Genomic DNA, 10,356 nt, shown 5'->3' on the forward strand with positions numbered 1-10,356 from the left:
CTTACCGATGAATGGGAGAAGGCTGATTGGTCTGTAGTTGCAGGGATCTGTTTTTGCACCTTTTTTATGCAGGGCAGTAATGTTTGCTGATTTCCAGACAGATGGCAGATGTCCTTGAGTAAATGAGAGGGTGAATAGAACAGAGAGAGGGTGAGCAAGAGCAGAGGAACAGGTTTTTAGGACACGTGGGCTGACGCCGTCTGGACTGGTGGCAGAATCTGAGTCGAGGTTTGACGGCAAGCTCTCCACCTTGCCAGGAGAAAAGGACACAGAGTCCAGGGACAGCTAGCTGGGTGTGACTGGGTAAGGTGGGTATAGAAAGCGATGGGTTTGGGACACCAAATTCAGAAGCAAACACAGAGTTTAGGCATTCAGCCTTTTCACGTGCAGTGTCAGCTATGCAGCCATTTGAGGTGAAGGAGTGAATGGAGTGGGAACATGCACCAGCAAGACTTTTGCACCACCACAATTTGGAGGAGGGAGACAGGTTTGAGAGTTCAGATTTGAGATTATAAATATATTGTTTTCTGGCTCTCCTGAGGGTGGACACACACTTGGTCCGAGCTTTATGGAAAGAACTGAGATTACCCTCAGTTGAGTTTGCCTTCCATGAAGCAAAGGCAAGTTGTTTCAGGACAACTGCCTCACAACAAGCTTCAGTGAACCATGGGTGTGAGGAAGGGGAGGACAACTGAAGACGAGAGGGGATAAATCTGTGCATGAGGGAGAGCAAGTTTCTTTTAAAGAATTCCCAGAGGAATACCTCTGGCTATGGCTGTCAGAGAAAGTAGACATGGGAGACTAGTCTAGAAGTTTGATGGCTGCGTGAAGACCCTGCCAGTCGGCCTGAGCCTCCCAGCCTCTGCCCTTGCCCGTGCCTTCCCAGCCTCTGCCCTTGCCCGTGCCTTCCCAGCCTCTGCCCTTGCCCGTGCCTTCCCAGCCTCTGCCCTTGCCCGTGCCTTCCCAGCCTCTGCCCTTGCCCGTGCCTTCCCAGCCTCTGCCCTTGCCCGTGCCTTCCCAGCCTCTGCCCTTGCCCGTGCCTTCCCAGCCTCTGCCCTTGCCCGTGCCTTCCCAGCCTCTGCCCTTGCCCGTGCCTTCCCAGCCTCTGCCCTTGCCCGTGCCTTCCCAGCCTCTGCCCTTGCCCGTGCCTTCCCAGCCTCTGCCCTTGCCCGTGCCTTCCCAGCCTCTGCCCTTGCCCGTGCCTTCCCAGCCTCTGCCCTTGCCCGTGCCTTCCCAGCCTCTGCCCTTGCCTTCCCACCCTCTGCCCTTGCCCGTGCCTTCCCAGCCTCTGCCCTTGCCCGTGCCTTCCCAGCCTCTGCCCTTGCCCGTGCCTTCCCAGCCTCTGCCCTTGCCCGTGCCTTCCCAGCCTCTGCCCTTGCCCGTGCCTTCCCAGCCTCTGCCCTTGCCCGTGCCTTCCCAGCCTCTGCCCTTGCCCGTGCCTTCCCAGCCTCTGCCCTTGCCCGTGCCTTCCCAGCCTCTGCCCTTGCCCGTGCCTTCCCAGCCTCTGCCCTTGCCCGTGCCTTCCCAGCCTCTGCCCTTGCCCGTGCCTTCCCAGCCTCTGCCCTTGCCCGTGCCTTCCCAGCCTCTGCCCTTGCCCGTGCCTTCCCAGCCTCTGCCCTTGCCCGTGCCTTCCCAGCCTCTGCCCTTGCCCGTGCCTTCCCAGCCTCTGCCCTTGCCCGTGCCTTCCCAGCCTCTGCCCTTGCCCGTGCCTTCCCAGCCTCTGCCCTTGCCCGTGCCTTCCCAGCCTCTGCCCTTGCCCGTGCCTTCCCAGCCTCTGCCCTTGCCCGTGCCTTCCCAGCCTCTGCCCTTGCCCGTGCCTTCCCAGCCTCTGCCCTTGCCCGTGCCTTCCCAGCCTCTGCCCTTGCCCGTGCCTTCCCAGCCTCTGCCCTTGCCCGTGCCTTCCCAGCCTCTGCCCTGGCCCGTGCCTTCCCAGCCTCTGCCCTGGCCCGTGCCTTCCCAGCCTCTGCCCTTGCCAGTGCCTTCCCAGCCTCTGCCCTTGCCCGTGCCTTCCCACCCTCTGCCCTTGCCCGTGCCTTCCCAGCCTCTGCCCTGTACACAGATCCCTTGGAAGACTCATTGGTGCTCTATAATTGGCACATCTCATTACAGCTGGTGGACGTTAAAGATCCCACGGCATCTTCAACATTCTGGAACAAATTCTAAATTCCTGCCATAATTACTGCTGGTAAAACCAGTTCGTGAAATCCTTCCCATGTGGAAACACCCCAAACTTGCCATCGGACAGAGAAAGAGATTAACAATTCCTTCGGGTTATTGAGTGGCTGATTCAATGGCCATCCGGATAATCAGAAGAGAACTAGCCATCATTGACGTTTTGACCCTTTAATCCCAGAAGCTCTCCGAACATGGGTCCACAACGTGGGTTAGCCAATGCCATATGAGAGGCAGAGAAAGATATGAAGAACATGAATAATCTCTTAAACTTAAAATGAGTTCCTGGATCATCAGCTGGGAAATGTAGAAATAATAATCATACATTTCGTAAATAAAAATACTTCATCACCAATTAACTTATCTGAAATTACACTGCAGTGAAATAAACAAGAAGTTAGTGTTTCTTGGACTGCGCTCAACCCCGTTACGAGAACATATTGAACGCTGTTGGTACATTATACGATATTGAATTTACAACATTTTCTGTCTCACCAAGGCAACACTATAAATCGCCACTCTCAGGAATCCACGGCAGTAGTTATATATACAGATCGAGCAATTTACCTGCTGTTGACAACTCCATGTGCCCGGGAGTGCGCGAAACGGCTCACACACACACACACACACACACACACACACACACACACACACACACACACACACACACACACACACACACACACACACACACACGAGTCCCAATGAACAGAAAGCGGTTTGATATGCACGATAAGGACGAGTAGAAGGCCAAGAGAAGAAGATCGTGATGTCTCGAGATGAAGGGTGTAGACCTGAGTCTCACTAATAACAATCTCTCAGGAAGCGGAAGCGCCAAACGGTTTTGTTTGCCTTTCAGTAAAAGCCTCGCCCTCCTCACCTGGCAACGGGGATTATTGGGGAATAAATTCCCTTTCCGAATGATCATTATCTATACCATAAGAGAGCTGTTTGTGCGTGTGCGTGTGTGTGCACGTGTGTGTGATTGTTAGCGTGTGTGTGCGTGCATGTGTATTTGTTAGTGTGTGTGTGCGTGTTTGTTAGCGTGTGTGTTTGTTAGCGCATGTGTGTGTGCGTGTGTGTGTTAGCGTGTGTGTGTTAGCGTGTGTGTTTGTTAGCGCATGTGTGTGTTAGCGTGTGTGTTTGTTAGCGCATGTGTGTGTTAGCGTGTGTGTTTGTTAGCGCATGTGTGTGTTAGCGTGTGTGTTTGTTAGCGCATGTGTGTGTTAGCGTGTGTGTGTTAGCGTGTGTGTGTGCGTGTGTGTTTGTTAGCATGTGTGTGTGTGTGTTAGTGATTGTTAGCGTGTGTGTGTGTGTGCGTGTGTGTTTGTAATTGTTAGTGTGTGTGTTTGTGATTGTTAGTGTGTGTGTGTGTGTGTGTGCGCGTGCGTGTTTGTGATTGGTAGCGTGTGCGTGTGTGTTTGTTAGCGTGTGTGTGTGTGTGCGTGTGTGTTTGTGATTGTTAGTGTGTGTGTGTGCGTGTGTTTGTTAGCATGTGTGTGTGTGCATGTGTGTGTGTTTGTGTATGTGTGTGTGCGTGTGTGTGCGTGTGTTTGTTAGCATGTGTGTGTGCATGTGTGTGTGTTAGCGTATGTGTGCGTGTGTGTGTGTGTGTGTGTGTGTGTGTGTGTGTGCGTGTGTGTTTGTTAGCATGTGTGTGTGCGTGTGTGTGTGTGTGTGTGTGTTAGCGTGTGTGTTAGCGTGTGTGTGTGCGTGTGTGCGTGTGTGTGTGTTTGTTAGCGTGTGTGTGTGCGTGTGTGTTTGTTGGCGTATGTGTGTGCGTGTGCGTGCGTTACCACGCATCAGACGCCCCGATGTCAAAGTTCTGCATCGGCAGGGTGTTTTCTATGTTCCTATCAATGACACAACATCAGAACTTTGCGAGGTCATCTACCGGGTCCACGATAAAGTTGATTTTGACGTTGAACCATCCATCCTACATTTCTAACTTACATCTTATGACCCCAAAATACTCAGTTGAAAGTTTTTTTATTTTTAATAAACTTCGTTTCACACCACAAACCATTCTCTGAAAACAAAACTAGCACTTCCGGGAAATCCAGGTTCCTGTCATCTATTTGTCGGAGCTATTTTACAGGCTGCGTTTCATTTTCTCGTATTTCTTGTCGTAATAAATGATGGAAAATCAAGCACAAGATGCGTGTAAGGACGGAGGTAAGCCAGGAACACGTCGCCAAAGCCAGATATTCGGTTTGGGAGCCAAAATAACCATCGAGGATGCCGAGATCACGGGTTTGAGGTTGTGTTGAGGTGTTTCAAATACCATCAGATGCAGAGACCAGCCGAAAATTTCACAAAACATGATATCGCGAAAATCGTCCTGGAAAAGGTCGTGCCATTTTACCACAAAGCCAACATACCGATGATATGCTCAAAACGAGGATGTGAGAAAATAATTGCATTAGTGGATCGAAACGCCAAACTGCGAGAAACTCCGATTGAAAGAAGATAGTCACCAGCAGTCATCGCGAAATTAGAAGGGAATCGGTCGAGCTTCCAGCAAACATTTCCGTTGTGGACACCGAATGCTGAAACATCGATGAAAAACACTGAAGATATAGAATTCCTAAAATCGATGAAAACAAATCGTGTGGCTTCATTTGGTTGTCATGACAAGAAGTTGGCTCATCAGATCCAAAGAAGTGAAGAGCAGAAGCAGAAAGAAACCAATAGAAAATGCCGTTGTGATGTGGAAATGGAGGATTTTCTCTCACAAGTTCAGCTGGAGGATAGTGCTAGTGAGGGAGCAGAAGACAATAGCACTGAGCCCACCACATTTGATTCACTCACGCCCAAACGGAGCCACCATAGAACATCCCGCCCTGGGACATCGGCATTCATTCCACACGACATTCTCAAATCTCCGCGTTTGGTATCGTAAGCTACGCGAATGAACATGACTCCGACACAGCAAGCATCTTTCACAGCAGCTGTGATTGAGGAATGTGGAGGGGACTCGTCCAAAGTTTGTATGTCGTATTCTCGTGCAGATAGGGCCAGAAGATCAATTGGAGGGAAGATTGATAAATCGGTGAAGGAGTTGTGGATGCCACCCAAGGTGGCATCGCTTCACTGGGACTCAAAGAAAATGAAGTCATTGACAAATCAATACGTGACTGAGGAACGAATGGCAGTTCTTGTTGGCGATTCCACAGATGTGAAATTACTGGGCACTCCCCATTATCCGACGGGAAGTGACCGACGTGCTGGTGAGATTATCAGTGAGCATACTATGCAATTGGTGAGTTCCTGGAACTGCACTGAAAATATTGTGAATATGGTGTTTGACACCGCATCAAGGAAACACTGGTCATGTTAGCGCTGCATGCATCGCCATCCAGAATGACCTAGGAAGAGCGCTGTTGTGGTCCGCCTGTCGACACTATGTGGGCCAGCTCATAATCGGACACGTTTTTTTTCTGATCTCAACATTGAGTCATCCAAATCCCCTGATGTATCTGTATTTCAGAGATTTCGCACGAATTTTGACTCTGTAACACACACTAACGATGTGTTATTGCGTACGTTCAATATGGATTCCTACGATGATGAAGCACAAGTCCTCATCCAGGACTGGAGAGCTGAAACCGATTATCGCAGCCTCTAGTATAGAGTATCAGAAGGAGGACTACGAAGAGTTCGCCAAGCTTGTACACGCGTATCTGGGACAGAATGAAGCCGATTTAAATTTCTGTCGGCCAGGAGCGATTCACAAGGCCAGATGGATGGCAAAAGTCATCTACTCATTGAAAATGGCATTACTGGAACAGCAAATAGAGACAATACCGCTTGGTACTGTTGCGACACAGAAGCAGGTCCCCAAGATACGAGAATTCGTAACGTTCGTGGCACTGATTTATTTAAAGTGGTGGGCGACCTCTTCTCGCGCTACAGATTCACCATGGAATGATTTGACCCTTTACAAGGACATACTACAGAACGCTAAAATCAGTGAGCCAATCTCAGACAGCGCTAGAGAAACCTTCAAACGACATTCATGGTATCTCACCGCAGAAATGGTGTCGTTGGCCTTATTCAGCGAACTTGTCCCTGACGGTGAACGACGCGGGCTTGCTGACAAGCTCATTGAATTGAAACCAGACGATGATCTGATGCAGAACTTGCCCAAGGAGCGTTTTGGCACTGGATTTGGAAAACCTACCTTTCCAGCCGATATAAAGATCCAAACAAAATTTGCTGACCTTGTAACCGAGGACTCGTGGTTCATGTTCAGATTACTCGATCTTGACAGCGATTTTCAGTTGGAGGACGTGGATAAGTGGGATGATCTCACCTCATTCATGACATCAAAATGTAAAGCGAGATCACTCAACGTGACAAACGATGCTGCTGAAAGGGCGGTGAAACTGAGCACGGACTTCCTGCAATCTGCCAGAACGGAAGAGAAATATCAGAGTGTCCAGCAAGTCGTGGAACAAGACAGAAAATGGCTCCCATATCTTAGGAAGCGAAAGTCGAAATCATAGACTGAACAAAGTTGCCACATCTGAATGCTGACTTGTTACTTGATAACTGTTGGCATCTGTTTGGCCTGACCATATGAATTAAAGTCGCTTCGGTTTGTCCAATAAGTATTTTCTTGTCGTTTTATGTCTGTGAGGACTTGGTGTTGATGGATATGAATCGATAGGGTTTTTAGTGGGGCCGAGTGGGAGTTTCTCATTTTGTCTCGGAAGTCGATTTAGAACAAAATTCCAGGCCGATGTGGACCCGGTTGATGATTTCGGAATTTCATGAAATTTTACAAATAAAAAAATAACATTTATTCTGCAAATCGAAAAAAAATCATACCGCCGATTTAGAGTTGTAATATTTTCGAAAAAGTTGGGCGTCTGATGCGTGTGTGTGTGTGTCAGTGTGTATGTGTGTCAGTGTGTGTGTGTGTGTGTGTCTGTCAGTGTGTGTGTGTGTGTGTCTGTCAGTGTGTGTGTGTGTGTGTGTGTCAGTGTGTGTGTGTGTGTGTGTGTCAGTGTGTGTGTGTGTGTCTGTGTGTGTGTGTGTGTGTGTGTGTCTGTGTGTGTGTGTCAGTGTGTGTGTGTGTGTGTCAGTGTGTGTGTGTGTCAGTGTGTCAGTGTGTGTGTGTCAGTGTGTCAGTGTGTGTGTGTCAGTGTGTCAGTGTGTGTGTGTCAGTGTGTCAGTGTGTGTGCGCGTGTCAGTGTGTCACTGTGTCAGTGTGTGTGCGCGTGTCAGTGTGTGTGTGTGTGTCAGTGTGTCAGTGTGTGTGTGTGTGTGTGTCAGTGTGTCAGTGTGTGTGTGTGTGTGTGTGTCAGTGTGTCAGTGTGTGTGTGTGTGTGTGTCAGTGTGTCAGTGTGTGTGTGTCAGTGTGTCAGTGTGTGTGTGTCAGTGTGTCAGTGTGTGTGTGTCAGTGTGTCAGTGTGTGTGTGTCAGTGTGTCAGTGTGTGTGTGTCAGTGTGTCAGTGTGTGTGTGTCAGTGTGTCAGTGTGTGTGTGTCAGTGTGTCAGTGTGTGTGTGTCAGTGTGTCAGTGTGTGTGTGTCAGTGTGTCAGTGTGTGTGTGTCAGTGTGTGTCAGTGTGTGTCAGTGTGTGTCAGTGTGTGTCAGTGTGTCAGTGTGTGTGTGTGTCAGTGTGTCAGTGTGTCAGTGTGTCAGTGTGTCAGTGTGTCAGTGTGTCAGTGTGTCAGTGTGTCAGTGTGTCAGTGTGTCAGTGTGTCAGTGTGTCAGTGTGTCAGTGTGTGTGTGTCAGTGTGTCAGTGTGTGTGTGTCAGTGTGTGTGTGTGCGCGTGTCAGTGCGTCAGTGTGTGTGCGCGTGTCAGTGCGTCAGTGTGTGTGCGCGTGTCAGTGCGTCAGTGTGTGTGCGCGTGTCAGTGCGTCAGTGTGTGCGCGTGTCAGTGCGTCAGTGTGTGCGCGTGTCAGTGCGTCAGTGTGTGTGCGCGTGTCAGTGTGTCAGTGTGTGTGCGCGTGTCAGTGTGTCAGTGTGTGTGCGCGTGTCAGTGTGTCAGTGTGTGTGCGCGTGTCAGTGTGTCAGTGTGTGTGCGCGTGTCAGTGTGTCAGTGTGTGTGCGCGTGTCAGTGTGTCAGTGTGTGTGCGCGTGTCAGTGTGTCAGTGTGTGTGCGCGTGTCAGTGTGTCAGTGTGTGCGCGCGTGTCAGTGTGTCAGTGTGTGCGCGCGTGTCAGTGTGTCAGTGTGTGCGCGCGTGCCAGTGTGTCAGTGTGCGCGCGCGTGCCAGTGTGTGTGTGCGCGCGCGTGCCAGTGTGTGTGTGCGCGCGCGTGCCAGTGTGTGTGTGCGCGCGCGTGCCAGTGTGTGTGTGCGCGCGCGTGCCAGTGTGTGTGTGCGCGCGCGTGCCAGTGTGTGTGTGCGCGCGCGTGCCAGTGTGTGTGCGCGCGCGTGCCAGTGTGTGTGTGCGCGCGCGTGCCAGTGTGTGTGTGCGCGCGCGTGCCAGTGTGTGTGTGCGCGCGCGTGCCAGTGTGTGTGTGCGCGCGCGTGCCAGTGTGTGTGTGCGCGCGCGTGCCAGTGTGTGTGTGCGCGCGCGTGCCAGTGTGTGTGTGCGCGCGCGTGCCAGTGTGTGTGTGCGCGCGCGTGCCAGTGTGTGTGTGCGCGCGCGTGCCAGTGTGTGTGCGCGCGCGTGCCAGTGTGTGTGTGCGCGCGCGTGCCAGTGTGTGTGTGCGCGCGCGTGCCAGTGTGTGTGTGCGCGCGCGTGCCAGTGTGTGTGTGCGCGCGCGTGCCAGTGTGTGTGTGCGCGCGCGTGCCAGTGTGTGTGTGCGCGCGCGTGCCAGTGTGTGTGTGCGCGCGCGTGCCAGTGTGTGTGTGCGCGCGCGTGCCAGTGTGTGTGTGCGCGCGCGTGCCAGTGTGTGTGTGCGCGCGCGTGCCAGTGTGTGTGTGCGCGCGCGTGCCAGTGTGTGTGTGCGCGCGCGTGCCAGTGTGTGTGTGCGCGCGCGTGCCAGTGTGTGTGTGCGCGCGCGTGCCAGTGTGTGTGTGCGCGCGCGTGCCAGTGTGTGTGTGCGCGCGCGTGCCAGTGTGTGTGTGCGCGCGCGTGCCAGTGTGTGTGTGCGCGCGCGTGCCAGTGTGTGTGTGCGCGCGCGTGCCAGTGTGTGTGTGCGCGCGCGTGCCAGTGTGTGTGTGCGTGTGCGTGCGTGCCAGTGTGTGTGTGCGTGTGCGTGCGTGCCAGTGTGTGTGTGTGTGTGCGCGCGCGTGTCAGTGTGTGTGTGCGCGCGCGTGTCAGTGTGTGTGTGCGCGCGCGTGTCAGTGTGTGTGTGCGCGCGCGTGCCAGTGTGTGTGTGCGCGCGCGTGTCAGTGTGTGTGTGCGCGCGCGTGTCAGTGTGTGTGTGTGCGCGCGCGTGTCAGTGTGTGTGTGTGCGCGCGCGTGTCAGTGTGTGTGTGCGCGCGCGTGTCAGTGTGTGTGTGCGCGCGCGTGTCAGTGTGTGTGTGCGCGCGCGTGTCAGTGTGTGTGTGCGCGTGCGTGCGTGCCAGTGCGTGCGTGCCAGTGTGTGTGTGCGCGTGCGTGCCAGTGTGTGTGTGCGCGTGTGCGTGCGTGTCAGTGTGTGTGTGCGTGTGCGTGCGTGCCAGTGTGTGTGTGCGTGTGCGTGCGTGCCAGTGTGTGTGTGCGTGTGCGTGCGTGCCAGTGTGTGTGTGCGTGTGCGTGCGTGCCAGTGTGTGTGCGCGTGCGTGCGTGTGTGTGTGTGTGTGTGTGCGTGCGTGCCAGTGGTGTGTGTGTGTGTGCGTGCGTGCGTGCCAGTGTGTGTGTGTGTGTGCGCGCGTGCGTGCCACTGTGTGTGTGTGTGCGTGCGTGCCAGTGTGTGTGTGTGCGTGCGTGCCAGTGTGTGTGTGTGTGTGTGTGCGTGCGTGCCAGTGTGTGTGTGTGTGTGTGTGCGTGCGTGCCAGTGTGTGTGTGTGTGTGTGTGCGTGCGCGCCAGTGTGTGTGTGTGTGTGTGTGTGTGTGTGCGCGCGTGCGTGCCAGTGTGTGTGTGTGTGTGTGTGCGTGCGCGCCAGTGTGTGTGTGTGTGCGTGCGTGCCAGTGTGTGTGTGTGTGCGTGCGTGCCAGTGTGTGTGTATGTGCGTGCGTGCCAGTGTGTGTGCGTGTGCGTGCGTGCCAGTGTGTGTGCGTGTGCGTGCGTGCCAGTGTGTGCGTGTGCGTGCGTGCCAGTGTGTGTGCGTGTGCGTGCGTGCCAGTGTGTGCGTGCGTGTGT

General features: G+C 53.4%; 2 protein-coding genes and 1 pseudogene across 2 annotated transcripts in view; 1 reads left to right on the forward strand and 2 right to left on the reverse strand.

Moving 5' to 3' along the window:
* LOC147033170 (phospholipid scramblase 1-like) overlaps nucleotides 1–10,356 on the reverse strand; it is a 145,711-nt gene that overhangs the window by 32,742 nt on the left and 102,613 nt on the right. The window lies entirely within an intron of this gene.
* LOC147033171 (uncharacterized) overlaps nucleotides 1–10,356 on the reverse strand; it is a 64,157-nt gene that overhangs the window by 30,555 nt on the left and 23,246 nt on the right. The window lies entirely within an intron of this gene.
* On the forward strand, nucleotides 4,195–7,193 carry LOC147033172 (uncharacterized; annotated as a pseudogene).

The sequence above is a fragment of the Eptatretus burgeri genome, chromosome 2, assembly GCF_056783735.1.
Source record: "Eptatretus burgeri isolate ZD-2024b chromosome 2, Ebu_testis_v1, whole genome shotgun sequence".
NCBI lineage: Eukaryota > Metazoa > Chordata > Myxini > Myxiniformes > Myxinidae > Eptatretus > Eptatretus burgeri.